The 14,080-nt window shown below is 37.8% G+C and overlaps 2 protein-coding genes and 1 non-coding gene across 6 annotated transcripts in view; 2 read left to right on the top strand and 1 right to left on the bottom strand.

Annotated features, from left to right (window-relative positions):
* Nucleotides 1-14,080, top strand: part of C15H7orf50 (chromosome 15 C7orf50 homolog) — a 128,433-nt gene that overhangs the window by 52,449 nt on the left and 61,904 nt on the right. The gene's annotated exons all lie outside the window — the stretch shown is intronic.
* The window catches only part of GPR146 (G protein-coupled receptor 146), a 50,395-nt gene that overhangs the window by 9,257 nt on the left and 27,058 nt on the right, over nucleotides 1-14,080 (bottom strand). The window lies entirely within an intron of this gene.
* Nucleotides 13,270-13,351, top strand: TRNAL-UAG (transfer RNA leucine (anticodon UAG)). The gene has a single exon. It is a non-coding gene; the product is annotated as a tRNA-Leu (tRNA).

Here is a 14,080-nt window from a genome sequence, read left to right as displayed (position 1 = left end):
TTTTACTAGATAAAAAGTCCTAAGTACCTATTGAAATTACTGCAAAATGGGGAACTAAATTTCATGGAGAGGAGATAGTCCAGCATTAAGGTCTCTGAAGATTTGTGTGGGAGGAGTCCTGAATTCAGAGACAGATGCTATCTGCCAGGCACATCTGCCATTCCAGATAAATCTTGTTCTTCTTTTATGCTGTTTATGTCTTTGTAGTAGGGCCTCCACAGGAGTTTATGTTGCCAATTGCTGTACCCTCTTTGCAGCTGCTCCGCAACAGCTGTGCAAAGGGCTCTGCATGGGTTAACTCCATCAAACTTGGTTGTTTTGTTAACTTATCTCAGGCTCTGAGTATCAGATGAGTATGACTGCTCTCCTGCTCCACCTCTTCCTGACTTAGCTTTATCGCTGAAGTCCAAAAGAGCCTCTATATGGAAAACCTGACATACTGACTTTCTTTTTTCCATTTGTACAAAGTGAGAGAAGATTCACCACAAAGTGAACAGTGCAGGTTTTAATATACCAGGAATTTGTTGTGGCTTGAAATTTCATTACTGCAAAATGTGAAATCTCTTATTTTTTGCAGTGCTAAAGAAAAGATAATCCATTAGGCAAAATGAACGTATGTTAAAGTGAATCAGATCTCGTAGAACAGTTAGCTGTATGCCCTCTACAAGCCTTAGTTGTCTGAGTATCTTGAAATGAGATACAATTTGGAGATGCATATCTAGAGGATAGTACTTTTCTTTAAAAAGGAATTTTATCCAAAATAAATAACTTGTCACTGTCTTGGTATTCATATTCGCTTCCAATAATTTATAGTGTATTAAATAACAACAATTAGAATGAATATAGAAAGTAGGCTTCATAGATGATTTGAGTTGCGGATTTTAAAAGCTGGCTAATTGGAAGACAAGAAATGTCAGCTTTTAAGTGTTACCCTAGTAGACAATTTCATTCAGACCATTTAATATGAACAGCCAATTAGTACTACTACTCCAATTTCTATTGAATGTTTTCAGAGCACCTGGAAGCCAATTTTGATGCAGCTATCCTACTTTAAGTGGCAAAAAAATAAGTTAAATTTAGTATCAAAATGAAAGTTCTTTGTAGATTTCTCTTTAACTGGTTTGATTTTTAAAAAAATCGTTTTCTTAATTTTAATCTGCGGCAGAATTTCCACTGTGTTTATAACTAAAGTGCCACAGAAGCCAAAAGACTTAATTGAATTATATAATTCCAGCTTCTTGGAGAACACATAAGATCATTAGCTGTAGCAAATATTTATGTTCAATTTAAATCGAATATAAGTTGTAGTTTCATTTACTATGAAATACCTCAACTTGATGGAAGTAATAAGGATTATACACACCTTCAGAGAGCATTCTATCATGATACTGATGTTCAGAAGGTGGCAGGCAATGACTTCAATAGATTTTATGGAGTGGATATACTTTCTCCAGCTGTTTTTCATAGAAGTATTTAGGCTAATAATTTTTCTGACTTAATGAATGGAATGAACCAGTTAGGCAGTTTCATAAAAGTCTTTATTATATAATCAACTATATAATCGCAAATATTTAATAAAGTATTCGTCCCCAATATCTACAGACACCTAAGCAGTAGAATAACATGGTAGTTAAGACTGGCTTTTAGGGAAAAATGTGTTTATGATATAGGAAAAAATGGAATGTGTATATCAAGATCATGAGCTCTTAGAGAAAAAAATAAAATTTTCTATTGAGCTTTTTTAGAATTTGAGGAAAACATAAATTTGCAAAATAGTTTTATAGTAAAGCCTATGAAATATTCTGGCTGTTTATAAAATAGGTCATTAGCCTTTTACAGGCTAGCAGGTGGCTAGATATCTCAATTTCTACCATTTTGGATTTATTCAGGATTCCCACAGTAAGGAATATACATAAACAATATGCTTCTAGTCCATTTAAATCAATGTTGCTCTGTTAGAAAAGCCCCATTCTCGCTAATCAAAATTAGTGCAAATTATGCCTTTTCTCGATACTGTGGGCTGAACTTATCCCGAGGAAAGAGAGTCAAAGGCACACTGACTCTCCTGGAATTACCTTGTAAATGAGTTGGCGCAGTGACTTGGCAGGGTGGAAGCAGCTGGTCTTATCTTAATGCAGTATTTGTTAGCTTCACCCATGCTCCGACTTTGTGACGGGGAGCGCGGCTCAAAGCTGGCAGTGTAAAAAACATTCCCAGCAGATACTTTGCTGCCGGTTGCCAGGACTGACAGGAGGCACAGATGGCAGTTTTCCTGGAAATCATCATATGGTGGCACTTCCTATCAGAAACGAGTGACCCAACAGGGCGGCGCGCTGACCGTGTAGGAAACTCTTGTGCAACAGCCTCAGACGGCAGTGACCACACGTTTCCAGTAAATGCAGAAATATTGACCTAGCTCTTTCCCAGATGACGTTTATGAGAATGAGTAGGAAACTGGTTTGGGCTGACTTTAGAGCCCCTCAGCTGGGCTGAACTGAGGCTGAAATGACTTCAAAACTTGTCACATCCGTTGAAGATAAACAGATACCTTCCTGATAATTGTCAGCAAAAGTCGGAGACATCTTGTTGTGGCACTCGTTTTAATTTCTCTAGCTTGGTGAAGGAAATAGTGTTTACTAGCTGTGTCTAAGAGCTGAATTTATACATCTGATTTATGTTTCAGTTTATGATGTCTGAATGAAATGCTGTCATTGAATGTTTTAGGAAGGTTAGTATTATCTTAGTACAGATCTAAGAACGGCTGCTAGTAGACTGTAAAATTTGGACTAGGAGTTTTCATTCACCCAGGGACTGTTGACTGGTGTTGACAGGACGGGTTTCTGGTTTGGTCCTCTTCTACTTGTACCTCCCCACTCTGCTTTATGAGGGACAGGATTCTTATTGCTTGTTCATCAAAATTTTCTGCCAGTAATCTTACTTTCTTACAAGGCTCCTCATTACACCTGTATGTATGTAATGACCCTTCCGTCACACTCCAAAAAGCCAGTAACAACCTTTAACATTTTCTGTGGTAGGGCATCTCCGAAGTGTTTGACACATTTGAGGATCTGGTGTTCTGCAATTTGACTCCCTAGCTATACTTGCATAAATATGTGTGGATGGTTTCTTAGTCCGTATCAGTATGAAGGTGTACAAATGCTTCCACAGTGGCAAAACTGAAAGTAGTTTGTGGGGAGGAGGGGGAAGACATGCTACAGAATCTGGGGCCTATGTAAGCCAGGACTCTGTAAACCAGGTCTCCCATTGCAAAACTGGCTGTGAAGTTGCACTGTGAGTATACTAACTATAGCCACTGACAGTTACCCCACACTGTATCCAACCATGGTATTTTGGGGAGCCCTCATTTGGATTTTTACAAAATATTGAGACTACTGACATTTAGAAAATACCAGTGCTTATTAATTTTACTGCATAAATTGATATATTATACTGCAGTTACTGATTTTTACTTTAAATATATTTCTGAATTTTTCTTGCAATCCCTGACAGCTACCCATGCTTTGAAAAATCTTTCATGCTGCAGGAAGAAAATATGAAATTTTGTAGCAGATTTTGTTTTACAGGAGCTGTACAGAACCTTGATTATAAATTTATTTTGAATATCTGCTTCCTCTTTTGCTAATAGGTGGAAGCCCAAGGAGTAATTAGTTTGTCACGGAACCAGTTTCTTAGTAATGATTGATAAATGGTTGCTTTTACATAGCCCACAGACAGAGGGTGCATACCAGTGCTAAACCACAGCTTGCAGGGAGGTCACTAGAGCCTACTATGCCATCTTCATTTAAGTAAGCATTACATGTTTTAGCTGTTGTGGAAATATGCACAATCTGCTGATCAACTCTATCTGTTATTCAGATCTTGAACAGAGAAGTTCAAATGAATCATTCTGATGTGCAGGTTACAGAGACAGACACGTAAATGATTCATTTTGTCTAGAACATTTGATTAACATTTGGGAGTTTTATTAATTTCAGAACAAGTCCAGCTTCTGTTGGAATGTATGGGATACTTTTTTGACTTAAATGCTGATTGAATTGGGCCAGTCAAATACATAAAGAATGTGATGTGAGCATGGGAAATAGTGTGCTGCCTTTTAGTGCTGCTTTAGCATTTATATAAAACGGAATAAAAGTTCCGCTGACAGACCCCCGAAGCAGAGGAGGTCTTCTGCTAAGTACAGTAGAAAATAGCTGTGCAAATATCATGTTGATGCGCATAGTTAAAAATCCTTATGGAGGCTAAAAAAGACAACAGGCACTCTGCTAATTCAAAGTTCTGCTGAAAGCAGCCTGAAAATTTTTGGTGCTTTGAAGTTTGCCTTTGGCTTACCTTTCTTTATAATATAAATGAAAATGCAGCTTAATTGTGATTGATTAGTTTCTGCACTATCTTCTAGCTACTTTGCAGTAAGATTTCACAGTGCAGTTTGCTGTGCATTTTACTATTATTCTACGAATAGAAGATTCGTAAGTATCTCACTTTCTTGCTTCCACTGAAAATTCTTTTTAGTAAAGACTTACTACATTAACTTTGGACTAATTCCTTTAGTAATATACTTCCAGATTTAATATAGGCAGAAAAATTAAGAGTTCATATATTGACAGCAACTAATACAAAAATTAAAAGCACCTGTTAAGTACATATAAGAAACAGTAAGTGAGAAATACAGCCTAATGTTGCAAAAGAGAAGGAAAATTGATATGCATAAGAAAAACCCTACTGCACATTTATTCTGGACAACCAGATAAAGCAGCAGCATGCCAGACTCAAACAATGAAGTTTTCTTTTTCTGTCATCTAAAAACTGAATACTGTTTTCTCACAATGGAGCTGTTCATCCCCACTGATGCAAGGTTTATATCCATTAGTCTAAATTGCTGGCAGGCTCTTACAAATCAAAAGCAATCTAAAAGGCGAACTGCTTAAAATCTCACCTGGTAGGCACTGCCTTGTTGTTTGATACTGTGTGTCTTGATGGCTGGCAGAAACATTTTGCCCATTAAGTCTGAACCTTTTCAAAGCAAGCTCAGCAGAAGCTCCAATATCTCATTTCTCTAGTGAGGGCAAACAATAGGAGAGCTTAGGAAGAGACCGCTGACTCCGCTGCAGCAGCCCTGCTAGCGGCACCCGGCTCTATTTACATGTGACTTCCCCCGCACATACATACACACATAATCCTTTAAGCTTTAGCTGCATGCTTCTATTGGCGGAGAGACCCGTTACAAAGACAAGTCCTCCTCAGTGATATCGCAGAGTGATTACGGCAGAAGAGTGAAGGGACGTTAATCAAAGGGCCCGATCCCCGTCGGAAGGGGTGTTTGCTGTACCGTGCTCTTAATCGTGACAGGGTATTTTTCTTTTTAATACACAAACTGAAAAGACATCGTTGCCATTTGAGAATAGTTCAACCTTCAGTATAGTTGCGTAACAGAAGACAAATAATGGCCGCATCTAATTGCGAGAGCTTTTTTTGGCATGAGGAAAGAATTTTTACCATAGAAGTAGCTATTCTGCAAAGCCATGCACGTTCACAGTATAATAAACCATCCTCCCTGGCAAAATGAGCCAAACTGGCAAAAATACTGGCAAAAAGAAATACTGATAACAATTCTATTTTCTTTGGCACTTCTGCTCTCACGGCTGTCTTGGTCAGGAGTCATACCCCTTCATACCTTTGAAAAACAGTATTATTTACCAGGAGCTTGTAACATCCCCTTGTCCTCTGTGGAGCTTAGATCCCAATGAACATTACAGCCGGAAAAGAGCCAATGTATGCTTTAAAATGTACTTTACTAGTAAACCTCAGGATTAGTTTAAGCAATCCAAAAGAACATTTTAATAAAAAAATACCTGCAAGGAAAATGTTTTCTACTGCTACAGCATTATTAGCATAATGAGATTTTAGGTAAATATAAATTCTTTCCATTTGAATAAAAAGTGTGTAATATCATGATTCTGTGTACTTAACTTGAATACAAATAGCCCTCTAAATAATTTGCCTTTTTAAACTGTAATGAAGAATTAATTTATGATTTCCTCCCTCCCTCCCCGCCTCCCTCCCAAAGCAGTGAAGTGCAGTAGATGCATTACTTATTAACCAAAAAGGAGTTGACCCTTAAAATGAATGAATAATTTGACACGTATATTTTACTTAGTAAATGTAATATACATGTGCGGTTTTTTATTCTAGGTCATTAGTTGCTTTTTTCTTTTTCTTACAGTTTCTTGTAAGCTAAAACATAGACTTTAAGGTAACATCTGAAAACTTATTGTCATTACATTGTAATGACTTATGTTCTTACAATGTAAGTATTTGCGTAGTTCAATTATTCTGTTGTTCGTTGTGGCTAGTTTTTACCATTCATATTAAAATAAAAAATTCTCTTTCCATTTACAGTCTTTGCAACATAGCAGCTCTGCTTGTAGGTCCCACTGTGTTAGTATTTTCCATTATATACTCTATTATTAGGGGTTTGGCAATTTGTTAAATAAGCACTACTTTTTAAATCTTGGAAGTAATACTCCTATGAGAAAGCAATCTGGGCTGGCCCCACAGTTATCGCTGTTTTTGTTAAGCCACGATATATGGTTTTATTTTGAAACACACAGTGAAACTCCTAAACTGTGGTGATTTATGTTTGATAAAATACCAGTGACAGCGTGTATGGAGTTTAAGATGAACTGTGCTTTATTGTTGAAATTCAGACCCCATATACTTTAGCATATAACCTTTTTGCAGGAGATAAATGCAGAAACTGAGAGATGGAGTGATACTCCCTCAGTCTCCAGGAAGTCTAAAAGGCCATAATGTGGCTCCTTCGCATCTGCTGTTTTCTTTGTTTTACGGTGGTGACTTTGTGCTCTTGCAAGCCCAGCTAGTGCCTCACTTGTTGCACTTTGCAGTGCCCACAACCCAGTAGTCCGTACATTATCCCAGCTCGGTTTGTCTGGCACTGTTCCCCTAAGGCATTGAATGTAAGGATATACAATCCCTACACAGTTACACTATGTAATTATCACTCAGGCTTTGAGCACTCAGAGTAACTTGGGGTAGTTGTGGAGCAGGAGAGGGACTGAAATGTTTTAACAAAAAAAGGCCGAATGTTTTAACTATATCCTCACTTGTGGGACTTGCCCAGGTATTTCCTGTGCCTTCGCCTGCCCCGGGGGCTTTGTGCACTGCCTCTCCCTTCTGTCCAGGCAGCTGTGGTGGCATTGGGCAACATGGTCAACAAGGTGATGGACAGTTGCTTCAGTGATTATGTTTCTTTGCCTCATTGCAAAGTGCCAGCGTAACTGAAAGTGGAGAGTTTTTTTATGACTTCCCCAGCAAGAAAATTAGCCCATACTTAAAGCACCTTTAAACATAAATCAGATAGCTTTTCTTTGTTCATGGCCATAGTTTGGCTGGATAGGAATCCAGTGTAAGTATGAGACAAAAGCAGTTTTCCTTTATTTCCACCTACCAGAAGGAATCACAGGCACCTGGGGGCTCTCCTTACATACTTAATTTTCAGGTACATCACATTGCTGATATTGGCTTGATTGCTATGCTGGATTAAATAGGACCCCCCCACACACACACTGAAATACAGTTCTCATTGCTGATAGTTTCATGAAGTTAATGCACAGTCATAGAGTTTGTAATTAGAAGAAACTTTGTTAATGTGAAAGTCTAACTTGAGCAGTGCAGGTTTCTGTTTGCATAATATCTTTGTAGTGGTTCAAATGAAGTTGCAAAGTGAGATGGTGATGTTTCTGAAGTCATGCTATAGCTGATACAACGTTGATATACAATTCTTACAATAGTTTCATTTATAGAAGCTAAATAATAAAAAATCTAATAACTTGTGTTTAGTTCAGCAAGAGAATGAATTTCAAAGGTTAATCTTTTAGGAATGCTTAATACAGTAACATAGACTTAGGTAGAATTAGAACTCCAGTTGAATTAAACAGATCAGAAGGTTAAAGTAAAACTAGTTATTTAGGACTGCGGTTGCTAGAATAATATTTTTATGAGCTAAGTGGTTTTGTTGAGACATCACTGTATGACATTAGTGAATTAGTAGGTATATATTTGGGCCCTTGCAACCCATGTTTACACTGTCTATAAAGTTATTCATATAAAAGGATTAACAGAACTATTTCTCAATATACTTGTATTTCAAGCTAAAATGGTGGTACTTTCAGAGAAATGACAAAAATGCATCAGTTAGCATATGATAAAGAGTTTGTGATGTGGGCAAAGATCTTTTTTGTAAGGTGCTTCTGATTTTATTGCACTGAATCCTTCCAATCTTTAGCTGACACTTTTTTTCATATTTTTCTGTGCTGCTGTTTAAGTGTAGAAATAAAAAGTAATATAGTGTTAATTGGATTAATTCAGGACTGTTTATTTGTGTTTTATTTGATTGTGAGAATTCAGCAAGTTAATATTTGTTTGTTACATGCCTGAAAATGTTTTGGTAATAACTTTAAAAATTTGAAATTGAATTTGTAAATCAGCTGAAGTAAGCAAGAATTGCAAATTTTAGATTAGTTGCTTTAGAACTGTCTTTTATATAAACATAACATTTAGTCCCTTTCATTTTTTTTGATCTACTACAATGTTTCAGGTTGTAAGACCTTTGAGGGAAAGCTTTAAAAAAGAGACCGCTTTTGTACTTAGGCGGCAACACAACTGTTCATATATTCATGCTTTTAGAACCAGCGTCTCAGGTTGCAGAAATTCAACCAGCCTACCCTAAGGGCCGCTAAAAAAACAGGCTCCAGTGGATCTTGCTGTGGCAGTTGGATGTGCTGCTGCCCTGACCGTGTAGTCTCGCTTCTGGCAAAGGTTACCTGCCCCCAGCAGCTTGAGCAGAGACACATGGGTGCCAGAAACGGGCTGCAAAGGTGCACTTCTTTAAGGTGCATTAATCCAAACTCAAGCTGCTGCATGCGTTTGATTTCCCTTGTGCCAGCTCTATCGCAAGAGTGGGAACCTCCTGCAGAGAGTCAGTAGCAGACAGGCTGGGAGAAGCATGAGAACATTGTGAACCATCACAGCTCTTTCCCAGCTAACAGGATTCTGCACCCTGACCTGGTTTTAGTGAAAATCCCTCAGACCAGCTAACTGAGCTTGTTCAGAGGAGTTTTCCAAAAGGAGTGAGAGCTTATCTGATTCACTACAGTAACATGATTCCCCACTCCACCCCTCAAAAACCCCAACCCCCAGTATGCAGTTTCAAAAGACATGATTCTATATTAAAAACATAAGAGATTTGAATTTTCTCGTTATGCTAGAGGGAAGTTAACAAAAACTGCTAGTTGCATAGAAGTGGTAGTAATGGGTTAGACAAGAGTAATTCTTCTTTTTCTGTTTAAGATATTTTTACTTGGACATATTTATATTTGAGCTTTAACCTGAATGGCCGAACTACTAAAACTCACTTTTAGGTCATTGTTTATGTGGATGCATTTAGAGACCATTATGGTGCTTCTGTGTGCATCTTTTGTTTCTATGTAATCTGGATAATTTTATTAGCTATTGTTTGAAAATGTCATTAGACATTAACTTAGTTTATTTAGCTATTGTAGGCTAATTTAAACATACAGAATATAATACATTGCTCCAGACCTTTTCCTGTCAGCAGGCTTTCAGAAGTTTTCTTTTGAAGACCTCAAGTGGTTGGGACAAGGGAGGGCCTTAACCCTGTGCATCTTCTGTAAAGACTACAGGGCAGTCTTCAGATATGAAATGAGCAATGTAGCTCATTTTACAGACAAGGAGAAATGGGAGATAAAGCTTTAGAGAAGGGGAAAGAAACAAGTCCAAGGCTTTACTGTCATCTCTAATAAGTGCTTGAGTGCAGTCTCCCCACTTCTCATCTAAGAATCTTAGATTTAAAGCAACAGGATTGCACACTCCAGACTGTAGTTGACTAGCAGGATTTCATAGGCAGCTGACCATGAAATACTCCCTCCAAGCTTCTAAAATCTGCTAGATTGAACATTACTTCTTGAAGTCTTCAAGATTTTGGAGAAATCTTGCCCAACAGTTTCTTAAGATGAGATTATAGTGGTTGAAGAATTATGACTTTTAAAGGATATTAAAGAAACTTGTAATATACTTCAACTCTAAGAACTAGAGTTAAAGCATCATTTCCTCTGGTTATTCATTTTACTATTGCCACTTACCTTTGTTGATTTGGAAATACAATTTATTAACAAATCTCTCTTTCAGCAGGTGTTTTGGTAGCATAGATCTATTATATGTGTTTTAATCGCAAGCTTGGAAGAGCTGAAGAATGCAACAGAAATATTGACCTAACTGGATAAATATTGGACTGTTTGTAATATGAGAAAATTCAGTAATTATGACTGTTATTATGACTATAAAACCTTTGCTCAAGGAATGAAAATAAACAACATGCACGCTATATGGAAATGGGAGACAAAATCTTTACATTAATACAGATTCACTGTAGTCTTTTCCCCATAATAATTCTTAACAATTTGGGGATTTTTTTTGTTAACAACTAAAACTATTGAGGGTGTCTGTGGAGTCTAGAAGCTGTGCATAATAAGAGGGCCTTTTTTGCAGTCATTGCACACCAGGAAAACATTTGAGAACCAATAAGGTGTTTACTGTTACAAGCACTATTAGGTGCAGTTCTTAATGTTGCATTGCAGTGGTGTGGCATGTAGGTTGTCCATCTGTCTTTTAACAACATAAGATTTGCTAGCCAGTCTAATTTTGAATCATTCCATATAAAATTTACTTTTAGGTTTACTCTTTGAAGAAAAATGTGGTTGTAAAAAAATGGGAATGCATTCTTATTAAAAATCATGCATAGAAAAGATAAAAAGAAGATTAGCTAAAAGAAAGTGTCTTTATCAACTATATATATAACATGTTTAAAATAGGCAAATATGGTTGGACATAAAATGGAGAATTACTCCTCGCTTTTGTGATTAGTGTTCCGCCATTATACAGTTGTACTGCCTAGTGTATTATTATTTTGAATCAATGTAAATATATAAGCTGTCATGTATTTTTACCAGTTCTTCAATTTAAAATGCTTCAGCAGAATCCGTCATAAAATTAGTTGGTACTGAACACTGTGTTTACTGGTAATCTATATCTGTTTTCTTTGGTTCACAGGCTATGCTTAATTTAGTCATCTATCTGTATCACTAATTAGTGCACTTAGCCTTCACTTTCCTTTCTCTGCAAAAAAAGTGTAAGCCTTCAGCTAAATTCTCAAATAGGAAAATCTAGTATTTTCTTATTTGGCAGCTGAGGATGGTAGAGGGCATTAAGTGATAATAAGCACAGATTTTTAGCTATCGAAGGGGAAAAGAAGGAATAAGTGAAGCCTCTTGCTTCAGTTTTTGCGGATCTGTATTTTCAGCTATCCCTGCAAAGGACCCATTGATGGCACCCAGAATGACTTTCAGCACAATAGTGTGTCTAATCTCACTTCCACTTGTGCTCACAGTGAAGTTTGACATGTTTGAGAATCTGAACCTGACTCCCAAGTAACAAGAAGGCATTCAGTAATGAATGGGGGCTGAAAGAGATGTAGCTAATGGAAGAGCCCCCCCTGGAATGGCTGTGGATGGGAAGGTGGCACATATAACGGGGTGGACAGAGGTACGTAAGGGAATCCCGAGGATGCACAGTGAGTTTGGCTTATATGGGCTCAGACATGTGTAACCCTTGTGACATATTCAACTTGTCTATCTTAAATGAGTTGTTGTAATGTCTGTGTTAGGTATATGCTGAATTAAACTAACAGCAAAAATGTGTGAAAATACAGCCAGAAAGGAGATAAATGTTTCTTGAAAAAAAACATTTCAGAACTAATGTTTGAGAATACAGTGTTAAAAACATTTGCTTTTGATTTGCCTTTGACCTCCTCCAGAGCTCACAAAAAAGTTTTGGGTAAGAGGAAGAACACCGTGCAAAGAACCTTGGCTTGATTCAAATGTGGCTAGTTGTGGCTACTGTGATTTTAGGATGAAGACTCAATTACTGAAAGGTTGTGGGGAGGGTTTTTTTGGAAAAGTTAAGGAGTTTATTTTGTTTGCTTGTTTATAAGCTTTCTTTTTCCTCTTATGCTGTTGTTTTTTTCTATTGATAGTTTTAAAATATTTTGGATATTGTTTGGGTTATTGTAATCTGCTGTTTAAAACTTTTGAAAGAAAGATTGCATTTGTCCTTGCTGGGGCAAATAATGTAGTGATACCAAGATTCTGATATGATGGTCAAAGAATCATGGTATTTTTCCCTGGGAAGATTAAGCCTAGTATCGTTAAGAGTTACATTCAGGGAGACAGAGCTGAGGTCAGGATGAAGCTGGTCTTCAAATTATGACACAGGTATTTCATTGTGAAATTTACTGATAACTGTTGACATTGCATATCTAAAATTCATTAAGGTAAATCTTTATGCACTTTCTTGTCTGCGTTGTTTCAGAAAACTATAGCCACCAGTGGCAGATTTCAATTAAAAATTTGAAAGTTTGTGATTATATGCCATCCACAGCTGCTTTCCATGATTATTTTAAAATTTATTTCACTACAGTGTTGGCAAATGAATATGTCTACAGTTATCATAGGTAGCAAGAAAAATCAAAACAAGTAAGTTCTGAATGCTTTCTGTTTCTGTTATTTAAAATCTTAACTATTTTTGACAAGACTGAATGAATTCTGGAATAAATCAGGTCACTTTTCCAAGCTCCTGTTCAAAATAGAGTCAGTTATGAGATTAGACCAGATCTTCAAAATTTTTGAGAATGGAGACATTTTTGGGCAACCTGTTCCAATGCTTGATTGTCCCAGTGTTAAAAAAACAACCAATCAAAAAGCAAACAAAAACCCATTATAATCAATTAGAATGTCTGGTTTCAACTTAACGCCTGTTGCTTCTTGTCAGCTGGTGGAATGACAGGGTGCCTCACTGTAAAAAGCCTGGATCTGTCTTCTCAGTAACTTCCTTGTATATATTGGACAGTTGCTGTTAGGTCCTCCTGAAGTCTTCTCTTCTCCAGGCTAAATGAGCCCAGTTCTTCAGCCTCCTGTTCTCACAGGGCAAGTGTTTTAGCCCCCTGACTATCTTGGCCCTCGGCTGAACTCACACTGGTTCATTGAAGTCTTTATTTTATTGGGGAACCCAAAACTGGAGACAGTATCCAGATGTAGCCTAACAAGCACTAAGTAAAAGGGGAAAATTACTTTCTTCAATCTACTGCCTATGTAAGGCGGTAGCGTGGCCGAGTGGTCTAAGGCGCTGGATTTAGGCTCCAGTCATTTCGATGGCGTGGGTTCGAATCCCACCGCTGCCAAGAAGTTTTCGGGGCAGAAAATGAACCACAGGAAGTTCCACCTGAACATGAGGGGGGAATTTCTTCTTCACTGTGAGAGTGACAGAGCACTGGCACAGGTTGCCCAGAGAGGTTGTGGAGTCTCCTTCTCTGGAGATATTCAAGGCCCACCTGGATGCAACCCTGTCTAACATGCTCTGGGTAACCCTGCTGAGCAGGGAGGTTGGACTAGATGATCTCCAGAGGTCCCTTCTAACCTTACTGATTCTATGTTTCTTTTAATACAGCCCAGGATGCAGTTAGCCACCTTTGCTGCCAGGGTACACAGCTGGCTCACTTTCAGCTTGTTGTCCATCAAGACCCACAGGCCATTTCAGCAGAGCTGCTGCTCAGCTAGTCACTCTGCAGCCTGTATTTTTGCAAGAGGTTATTCATTTCCAGATGGAGGACTTACTACACATTCAGCCCTCAAGTATATTTTCTAATCCTCCCAGTTTAGTGTCATCAGCAGACTTGATGAGAGTATATTCTGTGATCTACTCCAGGCACTGATAAGGATGTTAAATAGGACAGGTCCCTGTTTAGCCTGCTGTATTGACCTCAAGATAGAGTATGACCCACTAACCACAGCCCTCTGAGTCTCGCTATCCAAATGTTTTTCTACCCATCTAGTTTTCCTAACTTGGGTAAAAGCATGTTGTGGGAGACACTGTTGAAAGCCTTGCTAAAGCTGAGATAAATGACATCCAC

Source organism: Rhea pennata, chromosome 15, assembly GCF_028389875.1.
Source record: "Rhea pennata isolate bPtePen1 chromosome 15, bPtePen1.pri, whole genome shotgun sequence".
Classification (NCBI taxonomy): Eukaryota; Metazoa; Chordata; class Aves; order Rheiformes; family Rheidae; genus Rhea; species Rhea pennata.
This window is presented reverse-complemented; position numbering and strand designations above follow the sequence as displayed.